General features: G+C 46.1%; 2 long non-coding RNA genes across 14 annotated transcripts in view; one reads left to right on the top strand and one right to left on the bottom strand.

The window, feature by feature from the left end:
- Positions 1-3,455, bottom strand: part of LOC115510859 — a 170,372-nt gene extending 166,917 nt beyond the window's left edge. For 6 of the 12 annotated variants that reach the window (XR_003967868.2, XR_003967874.1, XR_003967872.1 and 3 more), the window contains exon 1: positions 2,658-2,906. This is a non-coding gene — a long non-coding RNA (uncharacterized LOC115510859). Of the gene's footprint in view, positions 1-2,657; positions 2,909-2,958; positions 3,106-3,384 lie in introns of those variants that run through there. The other 6 variants (XR_003967865.1, XR_003967869.1, XR_003967870.1 and 3 more) reach the window with 3 other exon arrangements.
- A 9,469-nt stretch (positions 3,456-12,924) lies between these two features.
- On the top strand, positions 12,925-23,564 carry LOC115510860. Of its 2 annotated transcripts, none has more exons than XR_003967875.1 (3): positions 12,925-13,041; positions 20,440-20,549; positions 23,459-23,564. It is a non-coding gene; the product is annotated as an uncharacterized LOC115510860 (long non-coding RNA). The 2 variants fall into 2 exon arrangements; XR_003967876.1 differs by lacking the exon at positions 12,925-13,041 and adding an exon at positions 19,742-19,831.
- The last annotated feature ends 1,534 nt before the right edge of the window (positions 23,565-25,098 follow it).

Below are 25,098 nucleotides of genomic sequence, written 5' to 3'. Positions count from 1 at the left end.
CAGGGACCGTGAAAACCTCCTGGAGGGAGGTAACCAGAGCCCAGGCTGGGGTGCTGCCGAAGGGTGCGGGGTGGTCGACAGGGCCGGCCAGCGATAGGCCAGTCTCTAAGCTGAGGGAGCCATGGCCACAGGGCACTGGGCAATTTCCAAATGTCATCAAATTGTCAGCATTTTCTTTTTGCAGTAGGTGTCCTTTTAAAATAGATCTGCCCAGTTTCTATCTTTCTTTTCTTACTTTCTTTTCTTACTCCCTGCCTGCACCCTCACTTAGAATCAGCATCTTTTGGTAGTTGGAAAATATGACAAAGCAGCAAATCGTATTAATGAACGCTCTGTTTTCAGACCTGCCCGTGGCCTTATTTCTGGCCTTTTTTACATGACTCTCCTGATTATCAGAGTGATCATATCAGTTCACCGCAGGCTTATATCTCCTTCCCAACAGCGTTTATCCAGGGGGATTAAGACACGGGAGCCGGTGATAAACACCCGTCTGATACCTGGCATGTTCTCTGAAATGGGGACAAGAGAAAGTGCTAGTGTGGACAAACCACTGAGGCACGGCCTAGGGCATTTCGCCTTTTTGGGCTCTGCTCTCCATGAAGATGGCATTTCTCTGAGCACTTACAGAGATTACTCATCGAGAGAGACAGAGTGGGCTGGGATCCCATTTCGGAAATCCCTGGTGTGTGCCTTGCTGAGGTCCTGAGTTTCGAGACTCTCAGCCTTGCCACCGAGGACACTGAAATCATGGGATCTTGCCTGGAAAAGTCACTGCTCAGGGGCCACAAGCCCAGATACCTTCAGAGTCCAGGTAAGGAGGGAAGCCAGTAGAGCTAACATCGATGGGGTTCCTTCTGTGTCCAGGCCCTGTTGGAAGCAAGCACTGGACAGATGCTACCTCTCCGAGCCCTCCCAGCAGCCTCTGAATGTCATGGTCCAGAAGCCCAAGGCTTCCAAGCCAAGGCCATCAGAGCCTTGCCACGTTAGGGTTCACAGGGCCTGCGATCTAACCAATAGGGGGTCTCACCAGAGTCAGCTGAATACAAAGACCCAATCCTGGACGGGCGAACAGAATTTGATGGGGGGCGGGGGTGGGCTCACACAGGACTGCATTTGGCCTTTGAGCCGCCCACCTGCAACCCCAGTTATTAAAAAATTTTGTTTTCCTTAACACAGTTCTCAGTTTACAGATAAAAAGAGTAAGATGCAAGGGAGATTTTCTTCCTCGGAATCCTACTCTCTGATTTTAAGGTGACGCGCCCTTCCTTCCCCCCCCGCTGTGTGTCACCTGCAGAATGCCAGCTTTGAAGCTCTAGCAGTGACCCGCTCCCTGCGCCACTCGGTCCCCCAGCAAGTGTGATGTCACGCGACAACAGAGGCAGCTTTTAACCCTGGGCTGTCCCAGCCCTTCACAAGCTCTGGATTTTTAACTTAACAAATTGTATGCTCAACCAGTTCTGTCAAGGCAGACCCTAAAAAGGATCATCCAAAGGGGAGGGTCTCGGCACAGGGACCTGTTAGCGAAGGGGCCTCGCAGGGGCACAAGGAAGGGCTGGGACTAAAGCTGGGAGGGGGTGGGGGTCACAGAACAGGGAACGCACCCAAAGCCGATTCTAACCACAGACCAAACAGCCCAAACGTCCTGGAGGGGCCAGCCAGCCACCGTGCTGTGCCCGGGGGCAGATCGCATGTGCTCTTTGAGGTGCTCCAATTTTAGCAATTGGTGCTGACTCATTATTAACCCAGAAAGCCCACACACTCAAATGACCCTACTGAAAAAGCTCCCTGTCATCCCCTGCTTACTGATGTGCAGTTTTTTTAAGCAAATTCAAAAAATGTTTATCACAAGGTATTTATGACATTTTAACCGTTTCATTTACAGTAACTAGAATGACATTTAAAAAAAAAAAAGTTTCCTGTAGTTTCCTTGACTGTAAGGCTAAGTCTCATCAGAATAGTAACAAGCTGAGAAACGCATATCAAGGTCGTATCAGGCCTCAAGGGCTCAACTATCCAAGCCTCACCCACTGCCCCAGGCCCCCCAGACCCCCAGGCCCCCAGCCCACCAGCCCCCAGCCCCCAGCACATTTTCTTTCTGATTTTACCACAGTTAGTGATATTCAGTCACGAGCAAAAGGAAAAGGCATAAACTACGTTCCCAGAATCAGTCATACACCCATAGAGAGGGAAGCCAGAATTCTGCCTCTCTATCGTATTTCTTGCACTAGAAACTGGGCGGCTCAGATCATGCAGCCAGAAATGTCTCAGGGGGCTGTCTTCCTTCACCTCGGAGAAGCAGAAGCTGGCCCAGCCTCGGCAGCCCTGGGTTAACACAGGTTCACCCACCTCTATCTCTGAACTTCCCTAGGGCTCCAGAGGGGAGTCTGGAACAGCTTATTTTCCAACCAAGCATCACAGTCTACTCCAAGACAGCATAACATGCGACGAATAGCTACACGCTCCCAATTAATGACTGAGACAAGCAGCCTAAAATACAGTCGTCCTGGGGGTGGGGGCAGAAGAAGCAACTTTTCTAAAATTATGGATCCTCGAAGTCTCGAATGCGGTGTCCCTTCCAAGAGGGCAGTGCTTTAACCCAGCCGAGCCTCTGAGGCAGACTATAGAAATGATTGTAAAAATGACAGAAACCTACTCACCGGGGAGAAGCAGCTGGCTCCACCTTCCCAGGGCCCCGGGGCCGTGAAGAACTTAAGCCCACACTGGCTCAGGCACAGCCGGCCTGGAATATCAGTGCGCAACTTAGAAAGCTTCTAGCATGCAGTCACTGGCTTCCCTCCATTCCCAATGGTGTCCCCATGACTGAGACCAAAGAGGAAAAAAAAAAAAGGGGGGGGGAGAGAGAGAGAGGGGAGAGAGAGAGAGAGAGAGAGAGAGAGAGAAAGAAAAAAGGAAAAAAAAAAGAAGAAAAAGAAAAAGAAAAAAAAAAAGGGCGCACACCTCAGTCTTCATTCTCATTGGAACAAGATGACTCACGCTGACTCATAGCCACCACTTCCTCTCCGACATTCTCTTCATACTTGCGAGCTGGGCTGGTCCCGTTCCCAGGGTCTCTGCAGGCCTTACTGGAAGAACAGCCTTCTGCCCCTGGCAAAGTGACCCAAACGCTGACCTCACATGGAGCATCCCCCCCCCCCACCCCGTCCCCCACCCCCTCGCCAGCACGGGGGCGGGAGTGCCGACCCAGGGGAAATGCTTTTTATTTAGGAGATTTGAGCCACAGGAAAAATAAAATGCACGAATCTCCTGTGCATTTGAATTTCAAATACACGCTGAAACGTTGTCCTGGGTTGCACGGCCCAAACGAACCTCTTCCTCTTTTTCAGGGCATTTCAGGGAAGGGAGAAGAAAGGAATATTGTCTTACTCTTTTAAGGAGGTTGGGTTTACTTCACCCTGGCAAGGCTGACCTCAGTGCATGTTTCCTTCTGCAGATCTTCCTCTGACATAGCAGATCATGGGATCTCAAATCGTGATCTCCCCCAAGCTGTTTATCAGGAGGGTGTGTGTTCTGCTTTTCGGATTAAGGGACTCACCAAACCTTTTCTATCCATCTTGCAGACTTCCAGCGTTCGCCAGACGCGAATATGAAAACCCCAAGAAATGAAAGGAAGGTGTAACAATCAACTTTTCAAAAGCTGTTGAGGAACGTTAACACGCAGGAGCAGAGAGTAGCCTCTGCCCCCCACCCCCCAATTTTCTTTGGGGTGATACTGGGCGTGGGGCAGTCTTCCACAGCTTCCTGCATTTTTAAATTATGAAAGACTAAGAGGAGAGCAAGACCATGTGATATTCAGCAGCCTCCTGAGAAGCCGAGACATGCGGCCGTGATTGCTTTAGGACGACCGTGGCTTCTAGAAGGCGACACACACAAGACCGTGCGTGAACACCGATGCTCTTAAACCGGTTTTGACCTAGTGCCTCCTGCTGTGTAGGCCACACTCTGATACCCCTAAGGGATATAGAGAAAAAAATTGCGTTTTGTGAGGGGGCAAAAGACCCAGGCCAGCCGCATCTGTGAGCAGTGTGGACCTCATCCTGGCGGGGTCAGAAGATCTACTTTCCATTTACAGCTAGATTCGTCTTAGGGAAAACATAACTCCTATATCTCAGGTTCTTTTAACAGGAAAAGTAGGGCATTCTCTATCAGACAGGACCAAGTGCTTCGACTTCCCCATGAACGTTGTAGTGTGCCAGCTGGCCAAATATTCTAATTTCTTGCAGGGTTTTGTCTGTCTGTTTGTTTGTTTTTGTTTTTTTCAGGAGAACGGAAAAGCTGCTAGTTTTCTGGAGTTTAAGAACAGCTTTTCATTGCAGAGATTTCCTTAAGGGAGAAGGGGGAACGAGGATGGGGCAGCAGACTCACGAACAACCTAAAGATGTGGCTTCAGCAGCACCGTGTGTCATCCCCAAGGGACATATCTTAGCCAGCGGGGGCCCAGCAGCCCCATGGGAAGTCCACCCTGATGCCAAGAGTCTGCGGGGGCTATCGAAGCAGGGGTTATGGGTTATAAAAAGCCAGACTTTATTTTATTTATGAAGACTTGGATTAAGTCGACTCATTAATCCCTGGGAGAGAACTAAAAAATATATTAATTTTTTAAAAATCGCCAGGAATGAATGAAAGAAATTTGAAATGGTTGGGAGAAACGTAGGTCCCTGCATAGCAGGGACATCCTCCTGCCAGGAGGACTCGGCCAGTGGCCTCATCACTATAGCAGCGGGACCTTCCACAGTAACAGTGTTAACAATGAGCCTTCTGGAATATTCCAGGTCAAAGCCTCAGACTTGAAGCTGGGCCTCCTCCCAAAGGACAGTTTGAGCCCTCACTGTGGAAGGTCACTGGGACTGTGTCCTCCCTATGTAGTATTTTGCTGAATAATCCTATGAATGTTATCTCTAAATTCCTGATTGTACTTCCATCCAGAGCTCTTCTCGTTTGGGCTGGGAAGTAGGGAGAGGGTATTAGTGTGAGAAGGAGGAGGCCACTCCCAACATTCACAAATAAAGCATTCATTAAGGCATATCGGTAGCACTGCTTCCCATCGTTGTGAATATGGAATGTTCTAGAGTGGACTCTCTTTCAACTGGCTGATTTCTGCATCTTCCACCAGAAAGGAAACAATGATGACCCTCTGGATAGGGCTGCATGGAAACACGATTTAAACATCTACACGCTCTTTCGCCAATGAAAATCGCACTGTGAAAATTTAGGTTTCAGTGAATTAGGAAAATAATCGAGTTTCGCTCCTAAAGTGCGCAGACTGAGGACATGTTGTAGGGTTCTTATAGATACCGATGGCTCACGTTGAAGAGTGTTTGTTACGTGCCAATCACTCTCCTACACATGCACAGATATGACCGCCTCTGATCCTCAAAATAGCCCTATGAGTAAAATCATCCCCACTTTCTAGCAAAGAAACCAAGGCACAGAGAGAGCCAGAAGGCTGCCCAAGGTTGCAGAGCCCAGATATGTACCCAGGCCGCCTGGTGTCAGAGCCCCCATTCCTAACCACCAGACCAACACGAATTCCCACAAGGAACTTTTTAAAAAGTCTTTGTGCCCACGTCTCCTCACATCATGGTACATTCTCCCAGATTCTGCAGATGTAACGTAGACGTTTTTCCTATTCATTTGAGAAGTAAATCAAAATCCTAGCCTTGGAGTGAACGATCCCTTACAACAGTAAGAGTTCTCACTAATGGAAAAAACTGGTTAGAATTGCCCACCGGCACGTCCCAAGAAGTATACAAAGCTGTCCATGATGCCAATGCCTGTACAGACAGTACTCCTCCTAATAGGGGACACGAGGTCATTGGGGAATGTCCCTAATGGTCTTTCTGTCACTCGAGCAAACGGGTCTCCCCACCACCCTCTTGCCTGGAAGAAGATCCATCCCCTTGTAAATCCAGCACTGTCCTTCCCCCGCGCTCTATCCTTACTTCTTTTCTAGGATTTTGTTAATAATCAAATACAGGTATTTTCCCTCCAACATCCTGAACCTTTTCCTGTCTGCGGGCCTCAACACAGGCTCCAGTCACTTCCATCTCCCAAATCCTTTCCCTGCCTTTGACCTCGTGGAATAGACCCCATGGATGCCCCATTCATCCTATCCCTCCCCCATTAGTAGCAGCCTTGACACTTGGTTGGGACTGACTCCACCCCCATACCCAGGGCAGAGTTTGGATTGGGCTAAACCAAACAAGGGAATGTCACCCCTTGTCACTGTGACTGGCTCCAGGATAGGCTCCCAAGCTTATGTCAGCTAGGGCCTGGCTACTTCTAATCACACTGATGGGGTCAGGGGTACCCAAGTGGAGCAAAGCCCATGACTATGGCCTTTGCCATATGACAGGGAAAAATGAACAGAACGTAAGAGTCTCATTCTTACTCTTAAGTCTCGAAAGTTTAGGACAGGGTATTATAAATAAAGAAAAAACACGATATGGAAAAATGAGTGAAGTCAGGCAACAATGTATAGTTGTGCAGGTTGTACACTGTACAATCCCACAGAACAAATTTACGATGTACACAATCACACATGTGAAAGGACACCTCTCCAACACCATGTTAGGATCCCACAGCCTGGGAGGTAAAGAGAACAGGGGAGAAAAAATAGAAGAGTCTGCATCCTGTTCCCCCACAGGGGGCTGGGTCCAGAGAAGCATTACCCCTCACCCCACGGCAGCCCAAGGACTCTGAGAGTAAAGGGAAACCTGCAGTTGGAATGGTGAGGGGTAAGAGTTTCATTGGCAGTGTTTCCTGGTGGCACTTGAACTTGGTGGTGCATCTTAAGTTAGATGGGATGCGGTCTGCAACGCCATGAGAGTGGATGAGTTCACCAGAGGAACGAGTGTGGGAAAAGGAAGCAAAAACTGAGCCCGGGGGGGGCCCTGCAGCTTTAGCAGATCGTGTGGTGAAAGGAGCCAGCAGAGAAGGGATGGTGGGGGAAGATGGGGGGCAGGGGCCAGCCAGGTGGGAGGGAGGCCAGGAGAGTGTAGCGCCTGAGGAGGCAAGCGGAGACGGAGCTTTAAGAGGAGAGAGTGACCACCTGTGTAAGCACTGCTGTGAGATCATGGAGGTGGCAGCTGGAGAGCATCATGGATTTGGTAAGCAAGGTCTGTGTTGGGAGGAGCAGGTGAAGATCTGCATAGAGACAGGAGAGAAGAGGGGGAGAGAAGTGGAAGAGAGTGAGAAGAGACACCGCTTTCTGGGACTGGCTGTGACTGGAGAAGGAAATAGGGTCCAGGGAAATGTCCTTTTTGGCTAAAAGAGATAATAACTTATTGGGATACTTAACTGATAGAAATGACTTACTAGAAAGGGAAAAGAACTGATGATGCAGTAGGAAGGACCAGACCTGCTCCTCAAGGGGAGGGCTTGGCCCCGGGGGAGCCCTCCACAGCAGCGGACGTTGACCAGGCGAGGAGGGGCCCACACACGCCATGTTCCGTATGCTCTGGTACATTTCATCATTCGTAGTAAAAGAAAAGTGACATCAATTTTTTAAATTTAATGCCAAGTAGTACATGACTGTAGTCCTTCTACTAAAAACCTTAAATCATTGCAGATTAAACTAAAAGTCCCCTTTGATGAGGAGGTGGCATTTTTCACTAAGGTAATGAGGATGCCTTTCGAGGGACGTGGGAGGCAGGATTTCGGGAAGTGGAGAAGAGGCACGCGTTTGTAAGAAAGGGAGAAAAATACTAGAGAAAAATGTCCGTGGTGGCACAGGTTGGAAGGTGAATCAAGTCTAGCTTCCCCAAGAGGAGGTTGGTGTGAAAATATTGTTGAGATGGATCATGCCTCGCTGCGGGGCTGGATTGACGCCAGGGGGATGAGTCCCTCTCTGCACCGAAAGAGAGGGGGAGGCCAGCTGTGCTGAGGCCTGGGTGCAAGGCCTCCTGGGCTCTGCTGACACAGGACTTGAAATGCAGAGGTACCACCCTCCTTCAAAATACCCCCAACACACACACACACACACACACACACACACACACACACTTGAGATCCTTCCAAGTTGTGCAGGTCAATATTTATTCCTTTGTTTATATGTGCTATTCCATTGTATGGGTATACCTTAGGTTGTTTATCCATTCACCTGTTGAGAGATATTTTGGGCTATGACAAATAAAGCTGCTGTGAACATTTGCATACAGGTTTTTGCATGGACACAAATTCTCATTTCTCTATGGTAAATACTCAGCGGTGGAATGGCTGGTTCATATGGTAACTGTTTGCATGTCTTAATAAGAAACTGACAAATTTTCTCCCAGAGTAGCCATACCGGGAAATTTTGCATTTCCACCGATGCATGCATGAATTGTTTCTCATCCTTCCCAGCACAGCTATTGTCAGTATTTTTTGTGTTAGCTGTTCCAATGGGTGTGTAATGGGATCTCCTCGTGGCTTTAATTTGCATTTCCCTGATGCCTAATGATGTTGGGCATCTTTTTGTGTGCTCATTTGCCATCTGTGTATCTTTTTTTGGTGAAGGGTCTGTCCAAATCTTTGCCTGCTTTTTAATTGAATTGTTTCTTTTCTTACTGTTGACTTTACAGTTTCCTTTATACATTTGGATGCAAGTCTTCAAATCAGATGTATGATTTGCAAAGATTTTCTCCAGGCTGTGGTTTGTCTTTTCATCCTCTTCAATAATACTGTTACAGAACAAAAGACCCTTCATTTGAATGAGGTCCAATTGATTGATTTCTTTCTTTTATGGATTGTGCTTTTGGTCTCATATCTAAGAAAATTTTTCCTGGTCTTAAGTCTAGGTAATAACTATTTTTCTCCTGTTTTGTTCTAAAAGTTTTAGTATTATACATTTTATATTTAGATCTATGATCAATTTTAAGTTAATTTTTTTTTACAAGGTACAAAGTTTAGATCGAGGTTTTTGGTTTTTTTGTTTTTTGGTTTTTGTTTTTGTTTTTTTGGCCTGGATGTCCAATTGTTCCAACACCATTTGTTGAAAAGAAACAATCCTTCCTCCATCGAATTACTTTTGAAAGTTTGTAGAATATCAGTTGGCCTTATTTGTGTGCCTCTGTATTTGGACTCTCTGTTCTGTTCCATTGATCTATGTGTCCATCTCTTCCCCAATACCACACAGTCTTGATTACTGTAGCTATGTGATAAGTCTTAAAATCAGGTAATGTAATTCTTCCACCTTTATTCTTCTTTCTCAAAATTCTTTTAGCTATTCTTATTTCTTTCTATATAACTTTCAGAATCGGGTCCTCTGTATCTACAAAATATCCTGCTGGGATTTTGAAAGGAATTGCATGAAACCTATACATCATCAATTTGGGGAGATTTAGCATCCTTATAATGTTGAGTCTTCCAATCTATGAACATGGTATGTCTCTCCATTTGTTCAGGTATCTGTGTATAGTCTTTATAGCTTGGTGTCTCCTCTATATGAGGTAGAAATTGTCATCCCTACAGAGTGTGGGTTTGGTCCTTTCGTTGCCTTCAATAATTGAAGAATCCTATAAGTCCTATTTTATAGATAGCTACCAAGACTTGATGCCCTCACCTTATTAGTCTTAAGATTTGGGTGCTGACCATGGACTGAAGCAGATAAGCCACCACTCACTCCCATCCTCCCCTCTTTAAGGAACTCATGAAGCATTGTATGCTCAGTAAGCCACGTGTTATGTCCTAATGTCTCCAGTGTGCTAATCATCCTCCTGTTCCTGACCATTCTTCTCTCTCCTCCCCTCTGCCTCTTCTCTGGACTATTTGCCAAGATTCTTAGTCCAGATTTCCCCCTTTTTCTCTCAGTAAGAGACTCCACTATCCCAGCCCATGGGGCCATTCTCCTGAGCTGACATAGGCAGTTGTCAGTCATGTCTCCGAGTCCCCACAGGCACTGCCAGCACCTCCACACTCCCAGTCAAGGAAATGGAAGCCCTAGGCTTTCCTGTCTGTCACCCCCTCCATCTTCCTTATGTCTACCTAACAGTGTGCTAATAGGCTTTCCAAACATAAATGAAGAAAACAAGCCCTGACTCGTAGCGTTTCCTGACTTCTCTGACGCAAACTCTCTCTCCAGTGTTAATTTCATGCTACCAGCATGATGTCACTGAAAGTTAGTTGGGAAGAAAGGCACAAATTAGTTCTTTCAAGCTGGGACAGGCCAGCATACCACTGCACCCATCCATCGCCAAACCTCCTGAAGGTCTTTGTCCCTGGAGTTTTTCATACTGGCCACCTGTTCAGGGTCCTCAAGGAGCACTTATTTCTGCATTTGTAAAGGGTTAGGTAGATCAGTTGTTCGTAACTTTGGGTGCACGGAGACCCCTTTGAGAGTCTGATAAAAGCTACAGATGGCTCTCCAGAAAGAGCAGTAAAATGTACACCGTGCAACACTTTGTACACAAAGACTATTTGTGCTAATCCTGGACTCCTCAGGTATCCAGGCATGTCAGGGGCGAAATCCCTGGACCCGATAATCTCAAAGGTATACTCCACTCTAAACCTGATGGTTGGCATTGATTCACACCATGGCGCATGGTGACATCTGACAAATTAGGAGATAAGAGGTGCAAAAAGAATACAGATTCTCAAGTTTACCTCTACGTCTCATGTGAGTTAAAATATGAAGGAACCTCAGAATTGAGGATGTTGTGGCTGATGGCAGGGCCAACAACCTTGCAGACACCAGCCATCCAAGAAACAGCAGCCTAAGTGCAGTGCAGAGGGCTACTTCTGAATGCCAGCCAGGAGCTCTGGCCACGGGGAGCTAGAGCTCTGACTCTTGGTCTCTACTGCAGGAAGCCTGGGCACACTGGACCTTTCCAGGGAGGCAGAGTTCAGGCTGATGTATAGAGTAGTGGCTGCCCTCCTCAGACACAGGCACTCATCTCTTGGAAACATCAGCTCAAATAAATCATATTCTCATCTCTCTGATCCTTTCACTTGGAACAAGATGTGCTTCTTTCTGCCAGCACCACTGCAGGAGGTCAGAGCTAGGAGCTTTATCACACAACTGCTCAAGGTCAATCCCGGCACCTCATCTTCTACCCCCCAAAAGGACCCATCTAGACTTAAACTGACGACATCAGTGCTGTTTAGGGATCCCTAGCACTGTCAGGTGGTAAAAAAGAAAAAGGAAAACTAAGCACTTGATATGGCTTTTCTAGGAGTTTTTCTGATGCAAATAATTTGTGAGCAAAGATTGCAATTTGGACCACTCAGTGTTTGCACAGTGATGTTATTCTCGTTCCTGGTTATTCAGGCCCACACGAATCTAAGGGTTTCTGGGAAGGGACCCCTGTTTCTCTTCTGGATGCCCCCTTCTTGTTAACTGGCTGTACACATATTTCCCTAATTTCTTCTTGTTCATTTTTCCCCATAAGAATGTGTCTTTCATGAGGGTGAAGATTGGGTCTATTTTGTGCCGTACTCCATCCCCTGCCACACATTATTGCCAGGCACCTTGTAGATTGTTAATAAATATTTGTTGAATGAATCGATAAATCAATGGACCGAAGAAGGTAAAAAAAAAAAAAAAATAGAAAGGATGTAATTAAGGCCAAGTCCATGGACCATAAGATAAGGGAACTCGTGGGTGGGCCTGACCTTGTCAGGTGAGCCTTTTAAAAGCAGAGGGTTTTTCCCAGCTGCAGGCAGAAGAGGAAGTCAGGTACTCCAAGCACAAGAATTGTCAGGATGAGGGCAGCCTTTTAAGAACTGAGATCCAACAAGGAACCTCAGATTTACAACCACAAGGAACCGGAGTCTGCCAACTAGGCAGATGAGCTTCGAAGTGGATTTTCCCCCAGAAGCCTTCAGATAAGAGCCCAGCCCCGATGGCACCCTCATTTCAATGGGTGAGACCCTGTGCAGAGAACCTGGTGAACTCACCCAGACTTCTGACCAACAGAAGTGTGAACTAACAAATGGGGGCTGTTTCAAGACACTCGGGTTTGTGGGAACTTGTTACACAGCATCAGAAAACTAATACACTCGGCCCATTTGCAACATGGAGACAAAAATAGTTTCAACTTCATAGGGTTACATAAGAATTAAAAGTTAAGGGGCGCCTGGGTGGCGCAGTCGGTTAAGCGTCCGACTTCGGCCAGGTCACGATCTCGCGGTCCGGGAGTTCGAGCCCCGCGTCGGGCTCTGGGCTGATGGCTCAGAGCCTGGAGCCTGTTTCCGATTCTGTGTCTCCCTCTCTCTCTGCCCCTCCCCCGTTCATGCTCTGTCTCTCTCTGTCCCAAAAATAAAAATAAACGTTGAAAAAAAAAAAAAGTTAATGGGTGCATAGTGCTTATATCTCTAAGTATTGGCTTATAATAGCTTATAATAATTGGCTTATAATGGATGTAAAGTGCTTATATCTCTAAGTATTGGCTGTTATTCGTAAGTGCTCTTGGTAAAATGCCAGGTATGTGTGGTTGATTATTTGAAAGTTGTCCTATCAATACAGTATTTGACTCACAGGATAGAATCAAAAGTCTAGAATTTCAAATGGATGAATCACATACTAAATATGCATCATCTTCTAAAACCCAGTGACTGTGAATGAGCGGCATGATTACAAAACATGACTTAACAAAGCAGACTATAATCAAAAAGCTAGAAAACTACGTGGAGCAAAATGAGAGCAGTTGGGAACTCAACCATCCAACAAATATTTAATGAACGCTTGCCAGGTGCCGAGTGCTGCTGTAGGCCCTGGGGCACAGCTGGGCAAAATACACCAAAGGGCCCTATTCTCATGAAGCTTACATTCTGATGTGGTGAGACAGATGAGCGCACAAGAAAAATACAAGCTAATGATATGAACTGTGAACACATTAGCATAGGTAGGAGGGGACTACTTGAGATAAGTAGGCCATCTAGATAGGACACTCTGAAGAGATGCCATTGAAGTGGGGAATTGAATGGCAGCTGGGAGCCTGCCAGCAGCATCCTGGGATGAGGAGTCGGCGAATGCTCAGGCCCTCGAAGCCAAAAGGAGGTTGATGGGCCACAGGACGCGAAAGAGTCCAGCATGGCCAATGCTTGGTAAGCGATAAGGAGAGAAGATGGGCTGGGGAGGGCGGCAGGGAAAGAGCTCAGATTTTATGCCAAGTACGATGAGGAGGCATTGAGGGCTTTAAACAAGAGCGTGTTATCCTAAGTGAAATAAGTTAGAGAAAGACAGATATCATATGTTTTCACTCATATGTGGAACATGAGAAACTTAGCAAAAGACCATGAGGGAGGGAAGGGAAGGGGAAAAAATAGTTACAAACAGAGAGGGAGGGAGGCAAACCATAAGAGACTCTTAAGTACAGAGAACAAACTGAGAGTTGATGGCGGGGGGCGGGGGGGGGGAGGAGAGAAGGGGAAATGGGTGATGGGCATTGAGGAGGGCACTTGTTGGGATGAGCACTGGGTGTTGTATGCGAGCGATGAATCACGGGAATCTACCCCAAAACCAAGAGCACACTGTATGTATACACTGTATGTTAGCCTACTGGACAATAAATTATATTTAAAAATAAATTAAATAAATAAGTAAACAAACAAACAAACAAACAGGAGAGTGAGTGGTCTGATCTGAACTTTCCAAGGCTGACTCTTACCGCTAAGTGTAAATCACTCATGTACGACTCAGTAGAAACTGAAAGTCCAGGGTGTCCTGTTGGGGATGTGATGATTGCATCAGGGATGGGGAAAAGAGAACCTATTAGAAAAAAGTTTGGGAGGTAACACTGATGAATGGATTGGGCTTGGGGGGACTGACAGAGAGATTAATCAAGCATAACTCTCAGATTTTTAGTTTGAGCCACTGAGTGGTGCAGGAGGAGGCGGTTTGGGGCAGGGAGAAATCGTGGGTTCTGTTTCAGTCGTTTTCATTTGGACATGCCTCTCGGGCAACCATGCAGAGATGTCGAGTAGGGAGGAACGGTCGAGGGGGAAAGGTCAACATTGGAGGTAGATTTGCGAGTTAAAGCTCTAAAGATGGAATTAAAGATCTGGTCTGGATGACAAATAGAGAGGGAGAGATAACATATAAACACAGGAAAGGAATCCAGCATCCTTGGCCAGTGAAGGTGGAGGAAAGCCAGGAGAAGTTGTGCTCAAATGGAAAAAGTATTATGGCCTAGGGTTGGGGGAGTGCTAGTAAAGAGTGCATCAGCCACGAGTAAGTATTCAACCCACCATGATATTATTTAATCCTGGCAAACATGTTAATAACGTTCTGAGTTACCGTTTGTATCAGCTGTTTCTGGTTTGGTGAAGACAGACCCTATTGAAATGTTAACCAGAAAAACACAAAGCGAAATCATTACTAAGAGTCAAGGCAGTCAAATTCTCTATTCTGAGCTAACCGGAGGAACTTACGAATGGCTTCTTCCATTGTAAACCCCAGAGGATGGTCGTCTTCATCATTTTGCATGACTTGGTGTAACTGGGGAGTTCCTTAGGCTTGATAACTGGAGAAACAAAACCAAACAAACCATTTGAAGCCCAGTGATGTTTTTAGCATCAGCATTACCTTCTTAATGTTCACTTCACTTCATGTGGACACACACACCTCACGCGATCTGAGTTTTCCCTTTGAAACAGTTCCTAATCAAAAACTTTAACTGGGTTGAAAAAGATCAGTACACTTCCTGATGGCCGCAGATGGGTTATTGATATAATCAAACAAGAACGTAAGACAGTGCCTTCAATCTAGAGTGGCTCTTAATGGAAACTGACAGGTTAAATCTCATATGTAATAGGGATCAACCCCATCGAGGGCTTGCGTAGAAGTTACATTGAGAGCATTGTGGTCTTCGCATCATTCACCCCGACCTCACTCAGAGGTACTGCCCGCCTCCATTGCAGGAACAATGGTATTGCAGGGTCTGCCATGTCTTCCTGCCTCTGGCTTATCATACACCACTCCCTTCTCTGAACTGTTTCTTTCACTTTTGTGATGCGACAAAGCCACAGATCTGATCAAGCCACTCTTCACAGCCTCCACATCTACCCAGCTTCTTGGAGTCCGTGTAGGGTTTGTGCCTCCATCAAAGAGGCCCAGATGGGAACCACATCCCAACTTGAGAAAGTGACCTTTCTGGGCCTTCCTCCTCTCCTTTGTGAACTGAGAGTAAGCATGGTCATGAGAGAGTCTTGTCACAGCATTTTGGTGTGGATTAAAGAGTGGGGCAAGTAGAGTGCTTAACCGAGGGCTGGCTGGGCCTTTAGTAAGCACCCAGCAAGTGGCAGCTTTTTGGAGTGGATATGCTGTCATTGTGTCTAACAGCACCCTTTCCTGGTGGACCCTCCCCTTCCCCTTTCATGTGGTAATGGCGGTTCGATCGTTCTAGTGTGCCTCACCACCGTTCACACAGTTGAGCAAGTACATCGACTAGGATTTGGTCTGGCTGCATGTTTCTGAAAAAAAAAAAAAAAAGTAACAATGGCTTAAGTTAGGACTTTGTTTCTCTCTCATGTAAAAGCAGTCTGGCACCGGAAGAACAGGCTGATGTGGCAGCCTCTAAAGGTCACTAGGAACTTGGGCACCTGTCTTTCTGACCTACCATGCTGGAGCATGGCTTTCAACCTCCAAGAGACCTCATGATCCAAGATGGCTTCCGGAACTCCAGCCAGCAAATCCACAGTCTCCAGATGGACAGGAGGGAGACGCATGGAAGACGAAAGAAGTGTATAATGCCACTCCCACCCCCGCCATTATGGACTCTTGCCGAAAATCCTACGTAATAATTCCACACATAGAACTAAGTCACATGGGCCTTGCCTAGCCACAAGCTAGTCTCAGAAAGGTAGTCTTTCCATTGGATGCACTGCCACTTGACATAGAATGTGTTTTTTAATTAAGCAAGAAGGGGGGCAGAGCTCTTAGTTGGCAACTAGCAGTATCTGCCATGGTATGGGTCCAGGCTGGACCATCAATGCCCTTCCATAGCATCTGGTCTATGACATCAGGAAAGAACGGGTCCATGTTCCCTATGGAGGGGCATAGTCCCCCACACAGAAGATACTGCCAGCACACAGAAGAATCTGAGCCAGGGGAGGGACAAAGGGTGCCCAGGAACGAGGTTGCCAACTGAAATTCCATCTGCCTATCTTGCCTTCATATTTTACTATAATCCTTTACCCCTCCCGTGAGACTGAAAGGTCCCGATAAGAAAATCCTGCCCTACCCACATGCACACTCCTACAGGTGACCATAAATGTTTGTCACCAGACGACTGAATGAAAAGCAATTGTGCTATGGTGTGGCAAATGCAAACTGTATCCCAGCAGGAGTCTTCTAATCAAGAGATGTAGAGGCTGTCAGACTTCTCCCTCTGCCTCAACTGCTCCATTTGATAAAAGAGATCATAATAATGGTACCTCTCAAGATAATATCCACAATCCTGGCCAAATAGTAAGAACTCACTTAGTGTTGGCCATTAATGTTATTATTATTATTACTGCGTGCCATCGACTCTGAGATGCACCCTTTTTATATACATATGCATTGTAATGGCATTGACCCTAAATGGTGTGCCATGATTTAATCAGCTGAGGTGTATTTCTTTGGTGGCATACAAAATCATGCCCTTTTTTATAGTCAATGCTGTCTGAGAGTCAATGGAATGGTTATTATCATGAAAGGAATAGAAAGAGTTCAGAAACTCGGGCTTTGCAAAGTCAAAAAAGTCAACTGCTTGTAGATTTCAAATAGTAAGAGTTGGAACTGAGAAGGTCTTTGAGTGACCGAGGCCTGAACTGGCATGGCCTTCCCCACACTGTGTTCTGGGAAGATCCAAGAGAGCCACCATTCAGTCAAAACAGAGAGAGGTAAAGGCTAAGAAAGAAAGGAAATAAAGTAGGGCTGAGACCTGTGTGTTGGCAACCACTCTGGGTATGATTGTATCCAGGCGGAACCGACCAGAAGCAGACAGGTCAGAAGCTGACTGTTTTTGCAGAACCTGACTTGTCAAAGAAATTGTGAAAGAAGTATTTGATACATACAATGGAATATTATTCAGCCATAAAAAGGAGTGAAATGCTGATACGTACTCTAATGGGGCTGAACCTTGAAAACATTATGCCCAGTGAAAGAAGCCAAACACAAAAGATCGTATACTGCATGAATCCATTTACATGCAATATGGAGAACAGGCAGGTGCACAGAGATCGAGCATAGGTTAGTGGTTGTAAGGGGCCAGGGAAGGCAGGAATAGGGAGCAACTACTAAATGGATGCAACATTTCCTTCTGGGGTGATGCAAAAGGTTTTTGTTTTTTTTGTTTTTTTTTTTTAATTTTTTTTTTCAACGTTTATTTATTTTTGGGACAGAGAGAGACAGAGCATGAACGGGGGAGGGGCAGAGAGAGAGGGAGACACAGAATCGGAAACAGGCTCCAGGCTCTGAGCCATCAGCCCAGAGCCTGACGTGGGGCTCGAACTCCCGGACCGTCCGCGAGATCGTGACCTGGCTGAAGTCGGACGCTTAACCGACTGCACCACCCAGGCGCCCCGATGCAAAAGGTTTTGAACTAGATAGAAGTGTTGGCTGCACGATGCTGTGGTTATACTAAACGTCACTGAATTGTTCACTCTGAAATGGTTACTTTTACATGATGTGAATTTCAGCTCAAAAAAAATAAAAAACATTTACCATTCCACTGTGGGACCCCCAACCTTCCAGCAACAGGAAGTAGGGTAGAAAAACCACCCAGCTCCCACTGAGGACATGTTTCCAAACCCATATCATTTGCAGTCCCCCAAGATGATGGAAGGCCCTCTAAATCAATAGGGGCCCCAAAGCACAATGGACAGGCAGGGTCCCCAAGGAGAAACCCACAGACGGTGGGACAACCCCCCCTCCCGACGCCACCTCACAGGGGCTTCACCCTGGCTGCCAGGAAGACTTCAGAATTGCTGGACCAGGCACCCCTGTGTGTCCCTTTCCCCACCCCATCTTCCCCTCATGGAATGGCAATGCCATTGTCATTATCCTGCCCTATTCTGCCGTGTGGGGCAGGTAATTTATCTTATTGCTCTACTATTTGTTTATAGGCCTCTGGGTCAAGAAAGGGCGCATCAGACCCTACTGAGAGACTGCCATGCATCGCCGGGGGATCCAGGAACATTCTACCAAACACAGCTCAAATTATGGCATGGCAGCCACTGCTCATTATCCAACTCCACATCTGCTTTCCCTTTTGCCCCAAATAATGGAGCTCCTGATTTTCAGTTGAACCCAGAATAATTCTTCCTAGAACAATTCCATATTTGTTAGTCCCCCTTGCAGCTGGGCATGGCCATCACCTGAGGACGGCAGGATCAGGAGCTAGAAACTGCCTGAGTTAGCCACAATGGACAGGCACCATGTGACCCTAGACTGCCCACTTCTAGAATTTTTTACATGAAAGAATAAAACGTTCCATATTGGAGCCTCTGTTATTGGAGGTTCCTATTATATGCGACCAACCCTAGTCATAATCGATATAGTGGGCTCTACCCTGCTCAACTCTGGGTACAAGAATGTGAGAGTCTGCAAATAGCCTTAAGGCTACCATCATCTGGGATTTGGTGAACCTCCCCATTCTGTCAGGCCTTTCAAAAATTTATCAGGCACACTGTTGTACAGAAGATCTCTAGAATTTATTCATCTTGCATAATCAAAAATTTTTTTAATGTTTTTTTAATTTATTTTGTGAGAGGGAGAGAAAATCCCAAGCAGGCTGCCAACACAGAGCCCGAGGCAGGGTCCATGAACCGTGAGATCAAGACCTGAGCCAAAATCAAGAGTTGGACACTCAACCAACGGAGCCACCCAGGCGCCCAGCAGAACCCAAATTTTATAACTGTTGAATAGCAACTCCTCATTTCCCTCTCCCCTCAGCCCCCAACACCCACCATTCTATTCTGTTCAATGAGTTTTGCTATTTTAGATCGCTCATGTAAGTGGAATCATGCAGTATTTGTCAGGACTGGTTTATTTCCCTTAGCATAACGTTCTCCGGATTCATCCATGTTGTCGCATTTTCTTTATCCATTCATCCATTGACGGACACCTGGATTGTTTCCACACCTTGGCTATTGTGAATAATGCTGCAATTAAACATGGGAGTGTAAAAAAATCTGAGATCCTGGTTTCAGTTCTTCCCCATAATACCCAGAAGTGGAGTTGCTTGATCATATGGTAATTCTATTTTTAATTTTAAGAGAGTAGATCTCATGTTAAATATTCCTACCACAAGAAAGAGAGAGACAGAGAGACAGAGAGAGAGAGAGAGGAAGGAAGGAAGGAAGGAAGGAAGGAAGGAAGGAAGGGAGGGAAGGAGGGAGGGGGGAGGAAAAAAGGAAATGCTATTGTCTGCAACAAACACTATATAAATACTTGAAAATATGAAGATTTTCCAAAAACTTGATCAGGGCCCTAACAGTTTCCAACAGAGCAATGCCACAATCCCACATTAAAAATTACAACAAGGAACTTGCCAAGTTCATCCTTGAGCCTATAGGCTGCCTCCCTGGACACTGGAGTTTCTAGACAGATCTGCAAAGCAGTAAAGGAAAACAGCATTGAAGGCTGCATCTTTTCTGTGCGTGAGAAATGATTGCAAAAATACCTTCATTTTACCTAGGATGCTTCTTAACCTGCCCCTAAGGGAAATCGTCTTCGGATGTAGTTCATGAAATTTTAATTTTTGTTTTCATATCATTTTTGTTTTGCTTTCATTTCACAGGTGATTTCATCTGCTGATTACCCGACAAACCATAGCTCCCACCAGCTTCTGTTTAACATTTATCTGGTTAATGGTGAGAGAATACATACTAATCAAGATAGCATCTGCTGGTCAGAAAAACAGGGGTTTCTTTTATCTGGTGTTCTTAAAGCTGCGGGAAAGTACTAAGATCTTGAAAGCATGTATGTTTTCATATAAAGTTTATATAGTTTTTATTACAAAAGCTATAAATCCTGTCTGGGGATAATCTAAGAATACAGAAGAGTAGAGACCATTCATCCCACTGCCCGAGGCCAAGCAGTGTTAATATTTTGATGTATTTCCCTCTGCCCATTCCTGCCCTCTTCCTTTCTCTCCTCATCTGTTTGCATAGATGTATTCACACTGTATACCTAAGCTGTGCCCTGCTTTATTTCACTTAACGTTACAACAGAAGCATTTTCTTCATTATTAAAATTCCCTAGTTCCTGGAGGCGGGTGGGGGCGTCTAATTTCATGCTGAAGCTTGCATGGTCCTCAGTGGGATCATCCCACCGTGTCTTCAGTTCACAAAGGCAAGTTCCCACCAAAGTGAGCTGCTCCTCCTCTCCTGAACAGGAACCAGAACTAAGAGAGTCACGGATGGCAGGACATGCCCAGACTTGTTCAGCTGCCCACTTCCAGGGCTGGTTTCTTGCCTGCAAAGCAGTCTTACTAATCCATACTTTCTTTCCTGCAGACACACACATTGGCTTTGAACCAAGGATGCAACCCCATACCAGAGCAGTCCCGGGGGGAGAAAAATCCAGACACAAGAAGAAAAAAGTAAACTATGCCAGCGATTGCAAGGTAAGATTTTAGGACCACTCGTTTTAATTTCCATGAGAAGAAGGAGTTGTCCTAATTCACACTCGATTCACGGCAACCGCATCCCTGCCTGTAACGCAGAGAGTTACGGGAGCTCTGGACTTGGATGAGGGGAGACAGCAGGTACAGCGAGCTGAACAGCCCCAGACATTGACCCTGGCGTGGATCCCCTGCCAGACTCCCTGGTGTCTGATTTGGCTTTTCTAAAGCAAAACATCTTTTCACAAAAATGCTGCAACATGAGAACAGGCTGTGCCTTATTTGATCATTTCTGTGTCCCCAGCACCTCGCATGTGCTTGGCGCATTTTGAAGCATTTGCTATAGTTCACTGCATAATGACTCTTTTTACAAACGCCTTTAAACGTTGACAATTACAACTCAATTTGCATTCACAAGCACTTTCTTGTGAAGGAGCCATCGCCTCCAAAGATGCTTAGCCCTCTTGCAGGGTATGGGTCAGCCCTCTCGGCTTGCTGTCCCTTCACTGGCCTATTCTCCGTGGTGAAGTGAGCTCAGCTTCAGCAAAAGAAGGGCAGAAGAACGGGAAGGGGGACACCACATTGAGCACTGGAGGTAGAGGTGATCATGGGTAAACTTCCCTATTTCAGCATTCCTGTCTTCTTCAAATTTCTTCTTCCCTATTTCTTATTCCTTTACCTCCCCCTAATTCCCTGGATCCAGGGCTCAGGTTGATCCTATTAATGCTACGGACAAGTCACGTTAAGAGTTAAATGCACCCTAAGGTGGCCCAATGGGTTGAGCATCCGACTTGGGCTCAGGTCATGATCTCGCTGTTCGTGAGTTCGAGCCCCGCGTCGGGCTCTGTGCTGAAAGCTCAGAGCTGGAGCCTGATTCGGATTCTGTGTCTCCCTCTCTCTCTGCCCCTCCCCTGCTTGCACTCTCTCTCTCTCTCTCTCTCTCTCTCACTCTCTCTCAAAAATAAATAAACTTAAAAAAATGTTTAAAGAGGAGCTAAGTGTACCTTCAGTGGGCAGACCTACATGCAATTTATATCAGTTTATTTCTGGGAAATTGCAACGACAGTTAACGACTTCAAAAGAATTCTTTGGACCACATGTGCTCTCCTAAGTTAGGTGCTGCTTGTCTGCAGAATTGTCGGGGCCTCTGGACCAATCAAGAGTTGTTCTGGAATCTCTCCTACCCTGGGAGACGGGGAGGCAAAAGGGTCCATCTGCAGTGGAAAAGTGTTTTCTCTGTAATAAGAAAAGTAGACAATACGTGTGATATAAACCGGCATGCACTTCCTCACGAGTAAGGAAAGTGTAATCAAATTCTAAAGTGGAAACAGTCACCATCACCGTCGTCGTCCCTGTCATTACCATCATCTTTATCGGCACTGTCATCTATGTGGTTGACATGTGCACAGCTTTTACAGTGCCCCTGGCCCTACACTAAGCAGTATGCATCTTCTCACGTAATCCTCCCACAACCTCATAAGGCAGGTACTTTATAAACAAGGAAACAGAGACATTCAGCAGCTCACCCGAGGGGACACAGGACTGGCAAGGCAGGGACTCGAACCTGGACCGTCTTTCTCCAGGACTCCCAGCTTCTAACTACTCACTATCGTAAGGAATAGGCAAGAGAGGCAGATGGGATTCCAGGACTCTGACTTAAGTCCCTGGCAAAACAGGGTGGCACTGGGTCTCTCAAAGGTGCCCACATGCTTGCCTCTCTTATTCACTGGGGTGGCCCTGGCAGTGACATGCACACGCCAGACACTCGCCAGATCGTTGTCGAACGGACATATGAATGACCCTGTTCTTAAGTACATTTCACACTGTCAACTTCCCCAAGTTAGTTTCTGATATTTGAATTAGGCTTCCCAAGCTGTCTGTACCGTGATTTCTGTACTCCCATTCATAACGATAAAAGTCTAATGCTTCCTTCCTTGTCAGCTTGAGAGTGGGCAGGCTCTGGGGAGAGTACTGGAATCCCCCTGCCTGGTCACACAAACTCATAGAACACAAGAGCAGCAGCTAACAGAGGCCATGATTGGCTTGATGGGCACAAGATCAGCTTATTGGCTTGATGGACACAAGATCAGCTTGAGAGGGGGGCGTGGTGGTGTAGCAGTCAGGTCCCTGTAGCCATGAGCTGAGGGAAAGGCTGGAGGCAGTGGGCACTTTGAGATAAATGGTTCATACGGTTACCATTCCCCAGGGTCTACAACAGGTAGGGAGAGCCATGGAAATGTGAATGGAGCTTGTTGAGTGGCACTTCCTAGAACAAGGGAGGAAGAGACTGGGCTGGTAGTGTTTTCGCCTTCTTCCCCCCATTCTTCACCTACCCTCCTGCCATTTGGAATGCAGACATGAAGGCAGGAGTTCTAGCAGTGACCTTGAGGCCATGAGCAAAAAAGCTGGAAGAGACACAAAGCCCTTAGCCTCTGAGCAAAGGCCAGTAATTATCTGCCTCGAAATTTCTCATTATGTTAGAAAAATAAATGCTTATGTGTTTAAGCCACTGAGCAGCCAAATCCAATTCCTAACTAACACACCTTCTGTAGTCGATAGCCTCTCAGATATTCCCCATTTGATTATGGCCTCTCATACCTCCTGGGAGAATACTATTTGTAATATGAAGTTAGAATACTACTTAATAAATCCCAACATTTATCTTTGGGTCTAGAAGTAAACAAAAGTTTTATTTATTAACATGTCCAACTAAACTACATATTAATATGATATATTAAGGCCAGAAGCCACCTCCTGGTATTCATACCTCTGTATAATTCATCTCCTTGAGTCTGAGCTGGACTTCCTGATTCTCTTCTAACAATGAATATGGCAGAAGTGATGGAATGTCACTTCTGAGATCAAGGTATAAAAAGACTGAGCTTCTGTTTTTTTTTGTGCTCTCACACTAGCTTCTACATGATAAGACAGCCCTATAGAGAGGCCCAGGCGATGAAGGAACAAGGCCTGCCAACAACAACATGAGTAAAATTAGAAGCAGATACTACCAGCCCCAGGTGAGCCATCAGATGAGACCGCAGACTTGACCAACAACTTGATGGCACCCATATCAGAGGTGTTGAGCCAAAGATGTCCAGCTAAGCCATGTCTATGTTCTTGACCCACAGAAACTGTGAGAGTAAGTGCTTATTGTTTTAGCCTGTTTTAGCTAATTATTACATCCTCTGATTATCTTGGATTAATATGCAACTTCATGTCTATTCCCTAAGTCTTCTATTGTGTGTCTTAGCCCACACCAACTTCACTGAAATATTGCTCCTGGATAGAAGTTTTGGCATAGAGTCTGGCACATAGCAGGTGTTCAATAGAATGAGTGAACAAATGAATAACAGGCACGGTTTCTGGCTGAGCTGTTCTACAGTGCCTTGAGCCTCAATAAATATTGAGCAAAACACACAGGTAAAGACAAGGGGAAAATAACAAACTGCATCAAATCAGCCGACCATGATTGGAGGTAATTTGACCTGGCTGGCCAGTAGACCCTGTTCTGTGATTTACTGAAGACAAATTCCTCATGGGAGACCTTATTAAGGTCAAAGAGTATTTAATCCTCCTAACAGGTCTCTTTGGATCTAAAATTCAACAAATGTTTTATTTATTACTTTGCTCAACTGAAGTACACGTGAATATGATGTGTGAGGGCAAGAAGTTACCGGTCAAATGAACAGACTCTCAGCATAAGCAAAAACCCACTAATTTCCCCAATAACTTATGAACTGATGCAGAAGTGAGAACTGATTTCAGAATCAGCTTCAAGGGTCTCAGAAACCATGATGGCGGCTGTTCGACAGGCAAGGAGGGATGGTTCTTTGCTGTCCAACTCAGATGAGACTTATTTTAGTCCACCCGGTTGTCCATTTCATTATCCAAGTCATTTAAATGGTAGCCTAAAGCAAACTATAAAACTCATCACACGCTTTAATCTGACGTGAGTCCACTTAAAAGCGTCGCACCAACATGTGACTGCCAAATCCTACTTTGATATTAGAGGGGTCAAGGAAAAAGGATTTTGCAAAACGGAGATGGAAAGCATGTTGGCTGGTGGGGGTGGCCATGGGTAAGAGAGAGGGTGGGCAAGGAAAAGGGTAAATGGCAAAGAGGGTGGCTGGGTAGGGGGCTCCATGCCAGACCCCCCACGCCCTCACCCTGGGAAGGGCAGGAAGGGACACACTAAACGCTTATGGTCAGGATCTACAGCACTCCCATACAGCGGGGACACGACTCCCTCAAAAGTTATTTACACGGCAAGGGCAATATTTCTTATTCTACATTCTAAATCCACTTTAAATTCAAAGAAAAATCTGTCCAGCCTTTTTATATGATTTGCTTCAATGCATTAAGTGATGAATGGCTGTCCCTGGGGTCTTGCAGAGAGCTCAGAGGAAATTCTACACATCAAGGAGCCTGGGGGCTTTCTCTGGTATTTATTTTGGCAGTGGTTTGATTCCTTCCTTCCCTCCGTGCCTGCGTCCCCCCACCCCTCACGACAGTGTTTGTAGCACTCTAGAACACTACAGAACAAGGCTCTCAT

This window comes from Lynx canadensis, chromosome A3 (genome assembly GCF_007474595.2).
Source record: "Lynx canadensis isolate LIC74 chromosome A3, mLynCan4.pri.v2, whole genome shotgun sequence".
NCBI classification, from domain to species: domain Eukaryota; kingdom Metazoa; phylum Chordata; class Mammalia; order Carnivora; family Felidae; genus Lynx; species Lynx canadensis.
This window is presented reverse-complemented; position numbering and strand designations above follow the sequence as displayed.